The sequence below is a fragment of the Bos javanicus genome, chromosome 8, assembly GCF_032452875.1.
Source record: "Bos javanicus breed banteng chromosome 8, ARS-OSU_banteng_1.0, whole genome shotgun sequence".
Lineage (NCBI taxonomy): Eukaryota > Metazoa > Chordata > Mammalia > Artiodactyla > Bovidae > Bos > Bos javanicus.
In genome coordinates this window covers 109,357,035-109,370,244 of record NC_083875.1, presented here as the reverse complement: position 1 = coordinate 109,370,244, position 13,210 = coordinate 109,357,035, and the positions used below count along the sequence as shown (strand labels likewise).

General features: G+C 43.4%; 1 protein-coding gene across 1 annotated transcript in view; it reads left to right on the top strand.

The window, feature by feature from the left end:
• The window catches only part of BRINP1 (BMP/retinoic acid inducible neural specific 1), a 196,579-nt gene that overhangs the window by 111,245 nt on the left and 72,124 nt on the right, over positions 1 to 13,210 (top strand). The window lies entirely within an intron of this gene.

Below are 13,210 nucleotides of genomic sequence, written 5' to 3'. Positions count from 1 at the left end.
TAGGATGGATGTGGCCATTAAAATAGCTTTATGCCCAGGAAAAATAAAACCTGCTCATCTTTTATAGGGATGCCAAAAAAGAGAGAGAAGGAGAGACTGAAGGATCCTGTGACAGAGAGGAACTGTATTTAGGTGCTTTAGAAGAGAAAATAAAATTAACATTCAGAGTCTGGGGGCAGCCATGGCATAAAGCAGGTGGCTGGCATCTCTCAATGTGTTTCAGAGTATCATTCAATTAACTCAGGACTAAAAATAATAATTAAATAGGCCATCTCTCCCATAACTATTGTTAATCCTGGTGTCTGAGAGACCAGGAGACCTGTCAAATGGTTACAAGGAAATATCTCCAGTTCACCTGGGCCCTCAGAAGACAGCTCCTCATGTTCTTTTCTGAGACACACAGGGTCTCCCAGTCAGTAAAGACAGCAACAGCAACACTCCCCAGTGATTGCATGGGTTCTGAATCCCTTCCATAAGCATCTCTGTCAATCAGTGACTCAAACTCTGCTCCTGTATCTTTAGACAAGGGCTCCCTACTTCCCAGGGCAACCTGTTCTATTTTGATTCATTCTGACAGTCAGAAAAAGCTTGCTCTGTTGAGTGGCACTTGGCCTCGCTATCAGTTCTTGATGGTCATTACAGTTCCGGCCATTGGAACCAGGGTTTCATGGCACTACAGCTCATCCCCCAAGAAGGAAAATCGGTGGTACCTTCCTTCTTCATGCAGCTCGTGGGCAATCACATACCTCTGAGCATGCCATCGACCCCTGCATGGTATTTTTTTCATCATTGCGTATGTGAAATCAATTACCTTGTTTAATCATCAAATCACAAATTTCACTTGAAACATGTTTCTTTTCTTAACTCAGGTGTGATCTAGGCTTTTCTTTTTTTTAAATCTATGACTTCTAATGTGTATTTAAGTAATGACTTTGTTATTTAGTCTTAAAGGAGCTTGAGGCAGGCTGTCTGGGAAACATCCTTCTTTTCTGATTTTCTTTGGTCCGGTGTTTTTAAAATATTTTTAGGGCAGAAGAATCTTTAAAAAAATACAGAATTCAATGATCTATCTCTTTGAGTAGCTCAATCTATAAATCTTGAATCTAGCATTTTTATTATTTCCTTAAAATGCATCATTTGACTGGCCAGCTCAATGGATTAAACCAACATCAGCCAACATTTTCACTATAGAGCCAGATCGTATGTATTTTATACTCCGTGGACCCTATGGTCTCTGTTGCAGCTATTAAATTCTGAGATTATAGTGTGATAGTAGACACAGATAATACAGAAACACATGAGTATGACTGTGTTCTAATAAAAATTTACTTCCACAACAGTCAGAGGCACAAACTTGGTCTGTGGGCCATAGGTTGTTGTCCCCTGAGTTCAATCATTTTTAAGAACTTTGAAACATTTGAGTTAAGTAAAGGACGGCCTTAAATTGCCAATTCCTGGTATAAGATCAGAAATTCAGTGAATGTGTGTTGACTGGATTGAAGAAAAAGATCTTTCTTAACGAGTTTAAAGCGGGGCCTGGGAAGCTTTCTATATAAGGAAACAAAAGAAGGACCTCACTGGGGAAGCAGATTTGAAGGAGGCTCTCAGGTGGCAGCATGCTTGACAATCCTAAAATGTTTTAACAAGAAAAAGATTGGCAATTAAGTGCAGTAATACTTGCTGGGGGAAAAGTTTGCTCATATTTTCTCCTAGAAAAATGTGCTGTGGCAGAGGGAAATGAGCAGACGTCTAGATGTGCAAGACTTGGATTTTATAAAACCAGCTACTGGACTTCCATGGTGGCTCAGACTGTGGAGGATCTGCCTGCAGTACAGGACACCCAGGTTCAGTCCCTGGGTGGGGAAGATCCTCTGGAGAAGGAAATGGCAACCCACTCCAGTATTCTTGCATGGAGAATCCCACGGACAGAGGAGCCTGGTGGGCTACGGCCCATGGGCTCACAAAGAAGCAGACACGACTGAGCAGTTCACACTTTCCCAGTTGTGTGTCCCTGAGAAAATGATCTTCCCTCTCAGAGTTTCCATCTAAAGATTGGAGGCAGTACTGAGACGTTCTATGTGGTTCCTTGGAGCTCTCAAATTTTGTGATCTGAAAAAGAAAATTCATCTAATTGCAATGTTTAATAGGATTTATGATAATTGGAAAATAATTGCTGCTCCAAACTTTTATTAATCTATATTTAGTTATGAGTCATGCTTTCACAATAGATGCTTTGGAAATAAGCAGAGAGACAAATCGAGTAAACAGAATTTTAAATATTTTATTTATATGCAGTTTGTGTAATCCCTGGAGCCCACGGGCATATTAAGATCATTTAAAATATCCATTAAAAGTTATGTGTTATGTGACAAACTCCCCTTTTAGAAAACCTTGCCAAAGGATAAATAGCTCACATTTATTGAGTAGCTACTACTGCCAGATTAATTGCATTCATTATGCTTAATCCTTCCAGCAACCCTGCAAGGTGAGTACTAGGATTGCAATCGCACTGATAAAGAAGCTTGAAGAGGCTGAGCAATCTGCAAAAGACCGCTCAGCTGATGAGTGGCTTTATGCTAAGGTTCAAAGCCGGGACTTTCTGGCTGTAAACTCTGAGCTCCTCCCACATGTCAAGAAAGGACCTTTTTTGCGCCCTTTGTTCAGGTGCTCTGGGGATGATCATTGGCTTTTTCTGGATATCCTGGATTTTGTTCCTCTGCAGAGCATCACAGGTGCTCCTGACAGGGTGGTTTGGGGTGGTTGACGCCTGTCCTCCACTGGGCTTGCGATGCCAGAGGGGGCCAAGGAGGAGGGGACAGGAAGAAACAGAGAGGAACCCATGGAGGAGGGACAGGAAGAAGCAGGGAGGAACCCATGGAGGAGGGGACAGGAAGAAGCAGGGAGGAACCCATGGAGGAGGGGACAGGAAGAAGCAGGGAGGAACCCAAGGAGGAGGGGACAGGAAGAAACAGAGAGGAACCCATGGAGGAGGGGACAGGAAGAAGCAGGGAGGAACCCAAGGAGGAGGGGACAGGAAGAAGCAGGGTGGAACCCCAACAGAGCACCTGGAATCTGAGTTCTTGTCCCAGCGCTCACGTGGGTTTGCCAGGTGGCCTTCATGGCCCTCGACCTCAGTGTCCCCACTTGTAACCGGGATGGAAGTGTCCCCCTTCTAGGTTATCAGTAGGAAAATGTATAGACGACGGAGCTTTGCAAAGGGCCAAGTGCACTACAGACCCCACAAACCTGGCATGATGGAAGGGATGGCAGGCCAGGGCAGACCCTTAACCCAGAGTGGGGTTCCTCTTGCCATCCAAGGTGCTGAGACCTTGGGCAAGTCCATTGCTCCTGAGTCTCAGTTTCCTCATTGGTGAAATGGCAGCAAAGTCCTTGGATGCTTATTCCAAACCCCTTTTCATCCTCATTCTGATATTTTGGATTCTGGGTATGACTGCAAGGCAGCTCAGGTGACTAAGGGTGTCTCAGGAAGCTCTGTCAGCTCTGAGTGAAATAAAGCAAAAAAAAACCTAAGTCACTTTCCCCATGATGAATTCCCATAACCCCCCATGGTGGTCCCTGTGCTCAGGTACACCGCTCCATGGAGAATCCCACTTGCTTTTCTGGAGATGGTCCATTTCTCTCAAAGCTGGGCCATTCCAAGTGTGCTTGTTGTGTTTCTTTTTATCCCTTTCAAGTTTCCGCTCAGTAAGAAGCATGCAGCCCAACTCCAGGATGCTTCCCCTGAAGTAGTTGCCCCCATTTCTCTGAACTTTATTCCCATAAGAGCCTTCAGAACTCCTACTAAGCTTGGCAGAAGAATAAAAATGCCAGTACTTAAGTGAACACACTTTGGAAAATAGAAAGACTGACCTACAAATTGTGAGCAAGGATTATTTGCTCTACAGTTAAGTCAGTGTCTTTGCTTCTAGTTAAAATAACAGTATTCACAATCACGTTCTCAGGGACAGCTGTTTTTGGTTGGTTGCTTGTTCTCTGTGTTTCATCTCCTCACCCTTCTAGACCTAAGTTACCCTGGAGATCCACTTGGCCTGCTGGGACTCCTCAGCTGTCTTCTTATGTTCTGGGGCATGGAGACAGGCAGGGGATTTGTCGAGGACACCATGATGTTAAGATGGATAATTTCCACTTCACATGTGCCCTTGGGTTCACCCTTCCCTGAGCTGACTGGGGAACATGTGGGGAGAGGCTGGGAACAGCAGGCAAGGGGAATACATTCTCTCTCTCTCTCAGCTCAATGATTTCATCTCCTCACTCCCCTCCTCTATGATTCCCCTGTTCATCTCTGAGGCTAATTTTCTGCTAATAGTAATGGATGTGGTCCCAGATTCCCCTCCCCGCAGCCCCAGACACTCAGAGGCTTATTTTTATTTCACGCCCAAATAAATGCAGTCAGTGGAATAAGCCATCCAAAATAAACAAATGCAAACATCCTGTAACCTTAATCAGTTATATTTTCAGTGAACATCTATTGGAGATACCACGTCTATGTTGGTGTGCTGTGGTTAGTCACTCAGTCATGTCCGACTCTTTGCTACCCCATGGACTGTAGACCACCAGGCTCCTCTGTCCATGGGGATTCTCCAGGCAAGAATAGTGGAGTGGGTTGCCATGCCCTCCTCCAGGGGACCTTCCCAACTCAGGGATCGAACCCAGGTCTCCCACATTGTAGGCAGATTCTTTACACCTGAGCTACCAGGGAAACCCAGGGATACTGGAATGGGTAGCCTATCCTTTCTCCAGGGGACCTTCCCAACCCAGGAACTGAACTGGCATCTACCATGTCTATTCAGTTCAGTTCAGTCCCTCAGTCATGTCTGACTCTTTACGACTCCATGGACTGCAGCATGCCAGGCCTCCCTGCCCGTCACCATCTCCTGGAGTTTACTCAAACTCATGTCCATTGAGTCGGTGATGCCATCCAACCATCTCATGGTCTGTCGTCCCCTTTTCCTCCTGCCCTTAATCTTTCCCAGCATCGAGGTTGTTTCAAATGAGTCAGCTCTTTGCATCAGGTGGCCAAAGTATTGGAGTTTCAGCTTCAACATCAGTCCTTCCAATGAATATTCAGGACTGATTTCCTTTAGGATGGACTGGTTGGATTTCCTTGCAGTCCAAGGGACTCTCAAGAGTCTTCTCCAACACCACAGTTCAAAAGCATCAATTCTTCAGCACTCAAGGCAAGATTCAATTCAGTTCAATCACTCAGTTGTGTTCGACTCTTTGCGACCCCATGGACTGCAGCACAATAGGCCTCCCTGTCCATCACCAACTCCTGGAGTCTATCCAAACCCATGCCCATTGAGTCGGTGATGCCATCCAACCATCTCATCCTCTGTCGTCCCCTTCTCCTCCTACCCTCAATATTTCCCAGCATCAGGGTCTTTTCCGATGAGTCAGATCTTCACATTAGGTGGCCAAAGTATTGGAGTTTCAGCTTCAACATCAGACCTTCCAATGAACACCCAGGACTGATCTCCCCCAGGATGGACTGGTTGGATCTCCTTTCAGTCCAAGGGACTCTCAAGAGTCTTCTCCAACACCACAGTTCAAAAGCATCAATTCTTCGGTGTTCAGCTTTCTTTATAGTCCAACTCTCACATCCATGCATGACAAGTGGAAAAACTATAGCCTTGACTAGACGGACCTTTGTTGGCAAAGTGATGTCTCTGCTTTTGAATATGCTGTCTAGGTTGGTCATAGCTTTCCTTCCAAGGTGTGTCTTTTAATTTCATGGCTGAAATCACCATCTGCAATGATTATATATGCTAAAATGTATCCTTGGATTAAGTCAGATCACTGGATAACTTCCTGTTTAGACAGTAATGTTAGTGCCTGTTTCATACATATGCATTAGGCTACGTTGAACCAATCAAATATTGGTGGATCAGTGAGGATATTCCCCATCAGCTTCAACTACATCCATCTCTTTATGAAAAATCATGGGAGACATTTGTATATCTTATCACAGCATCCAAGATTCTGTGTATCTCCAGCAACTTTGAACAACTGATCTGTTTTCTTCTTGACTATGTGGCTCTGTGGTCCACATTCCCTTTTTCTTCTGGCTGCAAGGAAACTCAGAGACATTTGTTGTCCCTTTCTATCAAGTGTTCAGGATTTTATATGATTAATTTTGCATGGTAATTTTAATCTAAAATTCATTTTATTCTCCTCCTTTTTTCCCCAGTGTTCTGTATTTTAAAGTCTATATAGTAGGTGTGTTTTTGAATATCCCTTCACCTGGTTTTGCTATGGTATCAGGTTCAATTAAAAAAAAAAAAAGAAAAACCCTGCAAAACATGCTTAGTAAAGAAGAGTAAAGCAACCCCCCACTTTGTTAGAGGTCGTTAGTAACTTTGGTTATCTAGAAAACAGTGGAGGAAACTCACGTTTATCCGGTGCTCACTAAGGACTCAGCATTGCTAGAGATGTTCACCTCACAACCCTGAGAAATAGAAATTTTTTCCCCCACTTTACACACGAGGAAACAAAAGAGGACATTTTAAGGAATAGTAACATGGCTCAGATGGTAAAGAATCCACCTGCAATGTGGGACACCTGGGTCCGATCCCTGTGTTGGGAATATCCGTGGAGGAGGGCATGGCAGCTCACTCCAGTATACTTGCCTGGAGAATCCCCATGGACAGAGGAGCCTGGCGGGCTGCAGTCCATGGGGTCGCAAAGAGCCGCACACGACTGAGGCAGCTTAGCACGCAGGCATGCAACATCACTGATGCTGGGCCTTTGCAAGTGACAATAATATCAACAGCAGCTTACGACTGTCCATACCTCGCTGCAGTTTACAAAGAGTTTTCCAACCATTATTTCATTTATCTCTCAGAACAACCTGGAATATGCTTTTTTTTTTTTAGTCTTCATCACATACATGAGAGTGGGAGGAAGTTTATAAACTCAGTCCATTTCTTGAAAACAGACTCACTACTTGTAACATAGTTCACAGGAATCAAAACCCACCACAAAAGTTCTACCTACTGAGAGCTTTAAAAAGAACAGGATTGTTTCCTCTTATCTCCCACCCGTTGTCCATCATGCTCTGTCCTCCAGCTTCCCAGAGGTGCTCCTTCCAGGGCATGGCGACAGTGAAAAGATTGATACTAACTTTAGTACTGCCTTATTGTTGAGGGTTATTATGTTCTAGATGCTGTGCTGCATGATTTAATGTAATTCTAAACCCACCCCTTTAAGGTAGATATGCTTCCCCTAGATTGCATCTGCATCTTTTTTGCAGTATATATGCAAACTCGTCGTGGTTTCACAGCTAATTGATGGCAGAGTCAAGATTGCCATCTCCGAGGCCCTGGCTGCGAGCTACAGAACTGAAGAGCATCTAATACAATCAGCTTATTTCCCAGGAGAGTAAACACACACCTCCCCAAGGGCACAGAGCCAGTTCTGCTTGCTCGCAGTCCTTTCTCCTTCAGCGCAACTCACTCTCAGCGTGTGTGTGCGTGTGCATGCATGAAAGCAGAGAGCTGACAAAGAAGACAAGGGCGGATTACTATGAGAACAGTGCTCTTAAATGAGAGTCTTGGGATTGCAGTTTGCTCTCTACCCTCATCCTAAATCCTACGACCCTGGATCCAGTCTCCACCCATCGCAGCCTCTGTCATCATCCACCCTCCACCTTCTGCTCCCCCAATTGGATGGGCCTTGCTGCAGCCACCCCATGCCTTCCATCCAGGATCCTTTTTTAATCTCAGTCTAATTGGTTCACCTGCCCTGCTGGGATGTTTAATTGGGCATAAACTTATCCTATGCCTTTGTGAGCTCTGCCTTCTCCTCCAAGGGGAATTTGCTTGCTCTTTGGACTCAGGAAGATAGATATATTTTATGTTGTGCTCAATTCACTGAGAACTTACACGAAATTGTTCCTGGGCCAGCAGAGCAGTTAGACAACATGACCAGCAAGACGTTTTCTCGCTCTTATTTTCTTTTACTTTTTTTTTTTTTTTAAGGTGGCATGTTCCAGTGGAAAGACCACTGCATTTGAAATCAGGAGCCCTAGGCCCTGAGTTCAGCCCTGCCAATCATTTGCTGTGTGATCTTGGGCAAATAAGTTACTGTCTCACAAATTCAATTTTGCCATCCATGAACTGAGTGGGTTAGATCTGATGACTTTTATGAAAGGAATCACAGTGGTGCTTTTAGAACAGGGGTCATACTCACTGTGGGCCACATCAGGCCTGAAACCTGCTTTTGTAAATAAAGTTTTATTGGAACACAGCCATGCTCAATCATTATTGTCTGTGGTTCCTCATACTACCAGGACAAAGTTGAGTAATAAGGTACGTTATGGCTTCAGAGCCCAAAACATTATCTGGCCCTTCACAGAAAAAGATTACCTACCCCTCTTTTAGAACACAATTTAGATGGTGTCATTACTCAAAATCTTCTTTTGACTTTCCATATTACTTAAAATTTAAAAATAAAAAATATTTTCTGAATATAGACTTGCCTTGTGAGATTGGTGCCAACCCCTTCCCATGTTTTGACGGTGTATATACTTATTACCCTTCCTGTCGTAACATCCCTTCTACTCATCTGCTCATCTCGGCCTGCCTCCTTGTTTCCAAACCTGGCAAACCTATTCCTACCTTGGGACCTTTGCACCTGCTGTTCCTTCTTCTAGATTGCTGTTCCACCATTCCTTGTTTCCTTCAAGTCTCCTTAAATGTCATCAAATTAGGAAGCTTTTTCTGACCACAAATATGGAGCTCCATCTTTCCCTTCCCCTGGACATTCATACTTCCTTCCTTTGCTGTGTATTTGTCTTCATACATTTTTCTCCCTCTGACATGGTACGCATTTGTCTCTTTATTAGCTGTCCACTCTCATGAGAACGTAAGCTCCTTGATAGCAAGACTTCTACCTAATTTGTTTACTGCTGTAAATGCAGATCTGGAAAAATAACAAGTGTTTTTAAATTTTGAAAGCAAAAACCAACTATTTCAGTTGTTTACATCTACTTCTGAATAGATCCAGGTGCTCTGAAGACCTTTTGCTTAAGTGTATTTTGGTAAAGAGGATAAAATCATGGTATCCTGATGGTTACAGTCTTATTAGGTCCAGCATTCCCTTGATTGTCACAGAGTCATGTAGACTCATTATTAACACATTTTTAGTCTTTATTATTGCCCATTAAGAAAAGAGTTTATATCTATAAACTCTGTTTATATGGTTTATAGATATATAGTTTATAGATAAAACAGATAAACTTTATAGATATATAGTTTATAGTTTATAGATAAAACAGATAAACAGATAAACTCTGTTTATATGGTTTATAGATATATAGTTTATATATAAAGTCTAATATATAATTTTTATATATAAAAATCTAATATCACAGTTCAACACAGAAAACCCTTCATTGCGTGGTCATGACAGCCTTTTACCTCTTACATTTCATATGCACACACATGAATGCTGCACACATATGTATCCCTTTCTCTCCAACTACTGTCCTTTTCTCTTATTTTCTGGCATTTTTGCACATGGAGCTCATTCTTCCCGAAATATCCTTCCCCTGTCTTCATCTAGTCACATGCAATGTTCCTTTCAAGATTAAGCTTTACAGGATGTTCTGACATCCCCATTTCCACCCCAGCCCCTCCTGCAGACTGGGTTAGAGATCCTTCTTTCTGATCCCTCTATGACTAAAATGACTATTGCAAATGGCACATAATTGTTTAATAACTTTCTTAAACAGCCACTCTTTTTCAGTAAGATGTATCAGTTCCTTGTCTGTGGTGCTGAACAGGCAGTGCCTGGCAGTCAGAACTTCATAACATCCCCCAGTTACTGAACTTTTCCCAAGTGTGCACATTGAGCTCTGCAGATCACAGCGCATCCTCCAGCATCCACATGGTGAGGGAGGAACCAGGAACGCAGCATTGTCTTCCTCCCTAGTTTTTTCAGGGAAGCAACACAGATGGCAGACCCTGGATATATAGCTGGTGAACATCAGAAAGAATGTGGAGGTTGGTGGAAAAAGACAGAAAGAAAGAAAGAAAAAAAGTTAAATCATGGGATTTGTAATTTGATGGTGGCGTGGCATCATTCCTTTGTGTCAGTACTGGTTTTATCATGGTTTTTATATTCTCCTTCTCAATGTCTACATTAAAAGAATGATTTAAGAATCAGGATACAAATTTTCTACTCCCAGCTCTACCAGTAATGAGCTGTGTGACTTTTGACACAGCTTTTAACCTCTCTGTGTGTAAATTCATGTTAATTTTGAGGAATGTAGACATATTCACATGAAAAAAAATAGTAACCCAAGTTTGTAAGTCATAAATAAAAGTTATGTATATATATTATCCCTGTATATAGCATAGTTATATAACATAATATTTTAAAACTATTATTTATCTATAATACTGAAAGAAGTATATGTTTCTATGCCTATACATATATATTTAATTCCATTATATATATATATATATATATATATGTATAGTTTTATACATGTCAGTGATACGCTGATGAGGAAACACTCTTTCCTCAGAAATATCTGATGATTCTCATCATCTTTGCTTGGTCATCTGATGCTGAGAAACAGATTACGCAGGTTGTAGCTTAATACAGCTCTATGTATTATCTCAGTTTCCGTGGGTGGGGATCTGGCTGTGGCTCGGCAAGATGCCCTTACTCTTGCTACACCATCATCACTTCAAGGCTTTGCAGGGAAGGGTCAGCCTTCCAGCTCAGGCACATGGCTGCCGTTAGCACCCAGCGCCCGTGTGGTCTCTGTTCCTCAGAAGCTGTTGACCAGAGACTTCCCTTCCTCTCCATACAGATCTCTTGATAGAGCATCTCACATCAGGGCAGCATGAGAGCCAGATGAGGACAAAGAGAGAGAGGGTGACGGAGAGAGAAATGGAGGGGAGGGGAAAAATGGAAGTTACCATGCTTTGGGTGGTTTTTAAATAATTTTATTGAAGTATTGTTGATTTACAACTATACTTTTATTGAAGTATAGTTGACTTACAACTATACTTGTAAATTATCAGTTAATTCATGCTAGGGCTAGGGCTAGGATTAGGGTTCGCAAAGTGATTCAGATCTATATATATATCTGACTCTTTGCAGTCCCATGGACTGTAACCTGCCAGGCTCCTCAGTCTATGGAATTTTCCAGGCAAAAATATTGGAGTGGGTTGTCATTTCCTCCTCCAGGGGATCCTCCTGACCCAGGGATCAAACCCCTGTCTCTTGCGTCTCCTGCATTGGCAGTTGGATCCTTTACCGCTGTGCCACCTGGGAAGCCATAGATATGTATATTCATTTCCACATTCTTTTCCATTATGATTTATCACAGGATGTTGGATACAGTTCCCTGCGCCACACAGTAGGGCCTTGTTGTGCATCCTGTATGTGCCAGTTTGCATCCGCTAAGCCCAAGCTCCCCCTCCTCCCCTCCCACCCACCTGGCAGCCACCAGTCTGCTCTCCACGTCTGAGTCTGCTTCTGTTTCACTGATATTTCCATTTGAGTCATGTTTTAGATTCTACGTATAAGTCATATCACACGACATTTGTCTCTCTGTCCGACTTACTTTGCTTAGTGTGGTAACATCCGAGTCCGTCCATGTTGCTGCAAATGGCATCATTTCCTTCTTTCTTATGGCTAAGAAGTTGCCGTATTTTGTAACCTGATCACTAAACTCACGTGCTGTCTCCTTCACATTTTGTTCATGAGAAACAAATCACTGGGTCCTATTCAGCCTGCACTCTGGGGGAGGAGATTACCCAGAGCAGGATGAGTAATCTTAGGGACTCATGCTACCAGCTGCCGACCACCCCTGTGAGACCCCCTCAGCTGGCTCTGACGTCCCCCACCTCTAATGCCTGGTCACCCCACATGCTCCACTTTGTCCCGTTTCACACCCTCTCCTTCATACACTTCACCTCCTGTGCAGCTCTTCCCATAAAGTGTTCTGTGTCCTCTTACTCACTCTGCTCCTGCCCTTTCATCTACGTGGGTATTTGGATTTTTTTAAACAACACTTCTGTTTGTTTAAATCACAAAACTGTAGTTAAGATGTGACCTTCTCACTGAAGCTTCCCCTACCGACCTCAGAAGTCTGTGTTCCTTCTTTTGCGCCTTGTAGCCTTTGGTTTACAATAAGCAGGGCGTGATTGTCCTGCTGGGCTATGAGCATCTTAAGGACATGAGACTGGGGTGTGTCCCCTCCCTCCTGTGGACATGATATTTGGCCCTGGGTAGGTGCCCTGCAAGGTTCACTGAGTGCAGTTGGTAGATTTGATACGTACCTACCTCGTATAGAGCACTGAGCTGACTTTATTTAGAATTCAAACTGCATTATGAATTATGGACAGAGGTTTCTTAAGCAGACACAGACCGTAGGCTCAGAGGCTTGGAAATGCTTGTCACTGTGGAAGCTTTTTCTTCAGACACAGCTTTCTCTGCATCAGGGGTCAGACTCCACCACTGAATTACCGAGACATATTCTGTCCTGTTTCCCACCCTGTTCTGCGTCTTCTTGCTCCATGCCCCTTCCTTTATTCATCTCTCCCAGCTTATGGCAGGAGAGGGGACCTTTTCATTAGACGCCCACTCCCATCATCTGTCTGGGCTGACCTCACTGTCTTCTTGACTAATCTGTTTTGCTCAAGGGACCTGGAGCTTATAACTCAGACAGGTCAGAGAGCTGCTTGTTCCAGGGGGAGCTCCATTTTTGCTAGGAACAGAGGTCATTATTAAAGCAAAAACAACCTGAACCAAGGCCCTTAAAGCGTCTACTTGTATTTGGTTTGCATGCTCCTCGTCCATCACCTGTGACCCTTTAATGATTCATATATCCGTGAATGTGTGAGGAGATAAAAGTTATAAAACTTTCACGTTGGATTAGTGCCTGGCATTTCCCAAGGGTATTTTCACACCCTATGCTTCATGTACTCTGGCCACCAGCAATAGGAAATAGATAATATTAATTGGATTTTACACATAGGGAAATGTAGATCCAGAGAAGTGACATCCTCTGGCCAAGATCACACCCCATAATTTACAGGAGGCACAGTGAGACCCTGACTGTAGACTCCCAAGTCCAGTGTCTCTCCATCTTGACTTTCTCCATCATTAGTGAAGGGAAGAGCGGAAATTCCCTCACTTGGTGTTCAGAACATAACTTAGTTTCTTTCACATA